This window comes from Podarcis liolepis (assembly GCF_965112155.1).
Source record: "Podarcis liolepis genome assembly, chromosome: 9".
Taxonomy (NCBI): Eukaryota; Metazoa; Chordata; class Lepidosauria; order Squamata; family Lacertidae; genus Podarcis; species Podarcis liolepis.
Genome location: NC_139564.1, coordinates 61353838 through 61360232, shown reverse-complemented (window position 1 = coordinate 61360232; position 6395 = coordinate 61353838). Strand labels below are relative to the sequence as shown.

The 6395-nt window shown below is 42.8% G+C and overlaps 1 long non-coding RNA gene across 1 annotated transcript in view; it reads left to right on the top strand.

Annotated features, from left to right (window-relative positions):
* The first annotated feature begins 442 nt into the window (after window positions 1–442).
* Window positions 443–6395, top strand: part of LOC310686438 — a 425293-nt gene continuing 419340 nt past the window's right edge. The window contains exon 1 of the long non-coding RNA XR_014515916.1: window positions 443–921. This is a non-coding gene — a long non-coding RNA (uncharacterized lncRNA). The remainder of the gene's footprint in view (window positions 922–6395) is intronic.

The window sequence follows — 6395 nt, the reverse complement described above, 5'->3', positions numbered from 1 at the left end:
ATGCACCATGATAACACACATTATAAATCACAGCCATATCCATCTGAAAGATGTCATTTCCACTCTGGGTCATCCTTTGGCCTGGGCTATTCCTGGTTTTAGAGGTGCAGCGAGCTTGGCAGCCCATGCAGCCACTTCCTGCCAAGTCAGGTGTGCAGTGGTGTCAACAGGGTGGGGTAATAGGAACACCTGTCTTTGTGCACCTGGACAAGACTTCGATGTATTTGCATAAAATGCCGTGTCATGTACTGACAGTTATTAAAATCATGTGATATTTACTTAACCTGACCCGCAGGAGTCACTCCGTGGGCAATCCCTATTTTTTTTTCTCTCTCTCTCTCTTTACTCATTTCATACAATCTCCCAGATTAGTGTGGTGGTGCCCCCTGGGAATTTATTTAATATTTTTTGGGTTGCTATCCTACCTCTGTTCCGTATAGTTAAAGCTATGGTTTTCCCAGTAGTGATGTATGGAAGTGAGAGCTGGACCATAAAGAAGGCTGATCGCCGAAGAATTGATGCTTTTGAATTATGGTGCTGGAGAAGACTCTTGAGAGTCCCATGGACTGCAAGAAGATCAAACCTATCCATTCTTAGGGAAATCAGCCCTGAGTGCTCACAGGAAGGACAGATCCTGAAGCTGAGGCTGCAATACTTTGGCCACCTCATGAGAAGAGAAGACTCCCTGGAAAAGACCCTGATGTTGGGAAAGATGGAGGGCACAAGGAGAAGGGGACGACAGAGGACGAGATGGTTGGACAGTGTTCTCGAAGCTACCAGGATGAGTTTGACCAAACTGCGGGAGGCAGTGGAAGACAGGAGTGCCTGGCGTGCTCTGGTCCATGGGGTCATGAAGAGTCAGATGCGACTAAACAACTAAACAACAACAACAACAATCCTACCTCTGACACAGTGTTGAAGGTAGCTTACAAGATACCAACCACCAGAAAAGAAAAATGGTTTAAAATCATAATAATTGTATTATCTGCTCTTGCAAGAAAATAGTAGGTGGTCATTGCAACTGCTCATTGCTCCATAACACACACACACACCACACACACACACACCTGGGTGCTGAACTCTTCTCATTTGCTAGATGAGAGGTGCACACAGGAAGGTTGAGATATAACTTTGGTGATAATAATAGGAAGAAGTTGAAAATATTCCATCTTTTAACTGTTGAGCCTCTCTCTCTCTCTCTCTCTCTCTCTCTCTCTCTCTCTCTCTCTCTCTCATACTCACATTCCTCACACATACCAACTTGTGTTCTTATATTTTCGAAGGTACCATTGTAGCACTGCTACAATGTTGGAGCTGGGACACCATTGGAGCAGAATTGAGAACACACCTTTTCCCCTGTATTTTAGACCACATCGCTCAGATCCACATAGGTTTCTATCCCAGTTATTGGTTCTATACAGAGCAAGAACAGTTCAAAAGAATTAAAAGTGCCTACAGGTTAGGCGTGCACACCAATGGCACAAAGAAATAAATAAAAGGTGACTAATTGACCTGTGTTGACAATCTTCCTATGGTTATAAACTAACCACAAAAATGCGGTTAAAACACACCAGCTTGGCTCCAGATTGAGTCACGTTTAGAGCAGACCACTGAACTCAACAAGCGTTCCCATTTGTTTCCATGGTGCTCCTCCAAGTTCAACTGTAGGCTGGATCCAACCACCTCCTTTCTTTGCAAATGGCTCCTGAATATTTAAAACCTTGCAGCTGAAATCTCTTTTCACAGAAGACAGTGAAATGGCGACCCTACACATTTAAATCGCACCCGCAACCATCTTAGTTTATCCCTCATAGAACTGCGATTCCCAGCACCCATAAACTACAGTTCCCATGTGGGTGGGTGAGGATTTTTGGGTGGGGGGGAGAGAGAAATGTGCTCTAAATGTAGGGTGTGTAGGCAGAACCACACACAAGGGAGGCATGCATTTATGTGAGGCTTCCCTCTGTGCTTGATCCGGCTAGTGCAGAATGTTTTGGCATGACTCCTGACAGGAGGGAGACCCTGTCAGAAAAATAACTACCAAACTTTTAGAAGACATCTAAAGGCAGCCCTGTTTAGGTAAGCTTTTAAAGTTTAATAGGTTATTGTATTTTAGTCTTTTGTTGGAAGCTGCCCAGAGTGGCTGGGGAAACCCAGCCAGATGGGCGGGGTATAAATAATAAATTGTTGTTGTTGTTGTTGTTGTTGTTGTTGTTGTTGTTAACAGCTCTGCTCAGAAAACTGGAGTGGTTGCCGATCTGCTACTGGGCCAAGTTCAGGGTGTTACAACTAATACAGTCATACCTCGGGTTAAAGAAGCTTCAGGTTAAATCTTTTCAGGTTGCAACCCGCTGCGACCCGGAAGTACCGGAAAGGGTTACTTCTGGGTATCACCACTCACGCATGCGCAGGTGCTCAAAATGACGCCACGTGCATGCGCAGAAGCGGCAAATCGCGACCAGCGCACACTCAGTTGTGGGTTGCGTTTTGGTAATGTTGCGAACAGAGCTCCAGAATGGATCCCATTCGCAACCAGAGGTACCACTGTGGTACCTCTGGTTACAAACTTAATTCGTTCCGGAGGTCCGTTCTTAACCTGAAACCGTTGTTAACCTGAGGTACCACTTTAGCTAATGGGGCCTCCTGCTGCCGCCGCACCACCAGCGCACAATTTCTGTTCTCATCCTGAGGTAAAGTTCTTAACCTGAGGTATCACTTCCGGGTTAGCGGAGTCTGTAACCCGAAGCGTTTGTAACCTGAGGTGTTTGTAACCTAAGGTACATAAAATCCTTAAAAGCTTCGGACCAGTATACTTATGAGACCACCTTACCCAAATATATGCCCACTCAACCACTCTGATCTGCAGAACTCACCTGTGGCAGGTGCTACATAAAATTCATCCCACACTTGCACACAAATTTATCTTTTTGTGTGGTGGCTCACATACTTGGAAACTCCCTACCTATTGACACCAGCCTTGCGCCTTCACCGTGCTCTTTTCAGAAAATGCCACAATAATTTTTCTTTAGGCAAGCCCCTCCAAACGTGTAGAATGTGGGCGTGTGTGTTTTGATCTGTTTTTTAACTCGTCGCTGATTTTTTTCCATTTCAGGGAACATTTTTAAATAGTTGTGTTTAACTGGGGGTTTTTTACTGATAATTTTATTGTTTTATTCTTTTGGTAAAGCACTTATATGCATGGGTGGTGAAATGAATAAAAGCTCACCTAAAATTGTGTCCTTTTCATCAGAAAAACCATGCCCGGACCACAAGCTTACTCTTAGCAAAGTGTTACAGGATTAAACTTTTTTTTAAAGCTACAATAGAAAAGCCTCCCAACGGAATTAAGGTAAATTAAGCGGCAAATCCACCCTCTTCTTTAGTGTAACACCACCCTGTCTGCTCCTTCATTTTCAACAGTGTGTGTCTTTGGAAGACGGCTGTTTGTTAGCGAGACGGGAGCTACTTTCTAAAGAACAAAAGGCAAAAGTGTAGAAAATAAAAGCCGGCACTATTCTCTGCACACAAACACCATGTCTTGTGATAACGAATGGGCTTGTCTTCAAGCTGTCTGCCTACAGGAACCGGGGCAGTCCAGGAAGTTCAGAGTTATTTGACTTTTTAAAAATTGTGCAGAGCAGGTGCAGGCTGCAGATGGGAGGTTGGGATGTGAGATCCTGCCAAGTACACAACAGAACTCAATTGAAGGAAGCCAATGCTAAGACCATGGTCTGAACTGGATTATTTGAATATGGATGGCTAGGATTCCAGAGGAAAACTTGAAGAGTATTCCAGTGATTCTTTCATTTGGAATGGCTTTAAAAAAAAAAAAAACTCTTGCAAAGACAACTACAACCACAATCCAGCATACGATGAATACACACGCTAGTCTCACTGAAATCCCATTGAAATCATGACTCTTTGGGCTGTAGCTTATAAGATGACCAGATAAAACCAGCTAGGAAAGAATACAATCCATGGAAACAAATTCATGGTAGAAGGAGGCAGAGAATAAGAATTTGCCTTAGGGTACTTTCAGGCTGCCACTAATTTTGAGTGGGATTCGATATGCGATTCATGTTGTGCAGTTGTAGTTGTTTGGAATATTTGAGGAACCAACCTGCTTTCCAAAAAGATCAGATCAGAAAACAGAAATATGCAGTGGAAAGTGTGGGGCAACACTTTGCTTTTCCACAGTGTTGTCTATTATTATTATTATTATTATTATTATTATTATTATTATTATTATTATTATTTATTACTTATACCCCACCCATCTGGGCGGGCCTCTCCAGCCACTCTGGGCGACTCCCAATAGAATATTAAAAACACGATCAAACATTAAAAACTTCCCTAAACAGGGCTGCCTTCAGATGTCTTCTAAAAGTCAGGTAGTTGTTTATTTCCATGACATCTGATGGGAGGGCATTCCACAGGGCGGGTGCCACTACTGAGAAAGGCCTATGCCTGGTTCCCTGTGGCCTCACTTCTCACAGTGAGGGAACCGTCAGAAGGCCCTCAGAGCTGGACCTCAGTGTCCGGGCGGAACGATGGGGATGGAGACACTCCTTCAGATATATTTGGCTGTTTAGGGCTTTAAAGGTCAGCACCGAAACTTAGCTCCCTGCAAACAAATTAGAGTGAATCCTCATTGAATAGCCGACCTCGTCCAATCTCCCTGCCAACAAATCAGATTGGATGCTCAGTAAATATGTCATCAGGAAGCAACATTAGTTGAGTTGTCCTTTCAGGCCAGTTCCCATCCCTGCTAAAGTTATTTAAACTATACGAGGGTATTTCCCTTTCCAACCATAGAATCCTATGGGTGGGAACTGATCTCAAAAGATGCACACATCCTAAGAACACAGATCTTCCCATCCACCACCCACTTTACATCACAGTTACAGGTGAAACTCGAAAAACTAGAATATCGTGGAAAAGTTCATTGATTTCAGTAATTCAACTTAAAAAGTGAAACTAATATCAACTCATGACATGCAAAGCGAAATATGTCAAGCCTTGTTATCATTGTGATGATCATGGCGTACAGCTGATGGAAACCCCCAATTAACAATCTCAGAAAATTAGAATATTCAATGAAATCAGCAAAACAAGGATTGCAAAATAGAGCAATATTAGACCTCTGAGAAGTGGAAGCATCTCTCACTTTGCATGTCATGAGTCTATCTCATATATTAGTTTCACCTTTCAAGTTGAATTACCGAAATAAATGAACTTTTCCACAATATTCTAATTTTTCGAGTTTCACCTATAGGTTACTTGGTTCCCTTCTGCTCATGTCCCTGTCCTAGCCCACTGACTCATGGCACTTTGTTGATGAGAATCATAGAATCATAGCATTGAAGAGTTGAAGACCCAAGGGTCTTCAACACTAACTGCTTGCAATGTAGGAATCCCAACTAAAGCATCCATGGCAGACGGCCATCCAGCCTCTGCTTAAAAACCTCCAAGGAAGGAGAGTCCACCACCTCTTAGGTCTACCACCAGTCATGAGTCTCATCCCACCAGGTTTCAGTAACATCTATTAGGGCATATTTTCCATCCTGTATTAAGAGCTCAAATTCACCTTGCACAGTCCTTGCCCCCCCCCCCACCAGTGGAGGAGGGGGATTGCTTTAAAAATCCTAGATGTTCCTGCATAGCTCAGCACTTTAGTTTCCCCTGCCCTGATCTCGCCTTCTCCTTCTCCCTGCCCAGTGCAAACATATACCGCAATACCCACTTTACTAATAAATTGTACCACAACATTAAGATGAATGATCCGTGTGCCTTGCTGAGAACAATGGTCAAGAAATGTCTCACTCAAGCTGCCTTTAATAATTGGTTCCTCTCCCAAACACATCCACCCTGATTAATGTGTTCCTGTGAACATCCTTCTGGTTGACCTGCTTGCTTACCATTTCCTTAAGCAGGATTTTAAAATAAAAAAATAAAAACTGAAAGTCTTTTTTTTTCCTTTTTGGGAGCCTCCCAAAGCTATACTGTTACTATTGGCAAGTAACTTTGAAAAGAGAAATTCACAAATTTGAATGGGTTGATAAATTACTCTTATTCCGAAGCAATTTTTCTGCGCAACTTTTCCAGTTTCAATGATTATTTGGTTTCATGTTGTGAACACTTACTATTGAACACCATAAGTTGAGGCTATATGGGTAGTTCCCATATAGGTTGCTTGGTTTGGAGGAATGTTGATTTATTGGTAGAATTTTTGTTATCGTTATTATTATACATCCAACTTTCTACAGCAGCATTCATGTCGGGTTTCATCTATTCTTCTCTAGGGATCATTTTGCTCCTTGTTATCCAGCACCTGTAACATTAATAAGGAACAGTAATTCCCCGCCTTCGCTCCCACGATTATCTATCCCATGCAA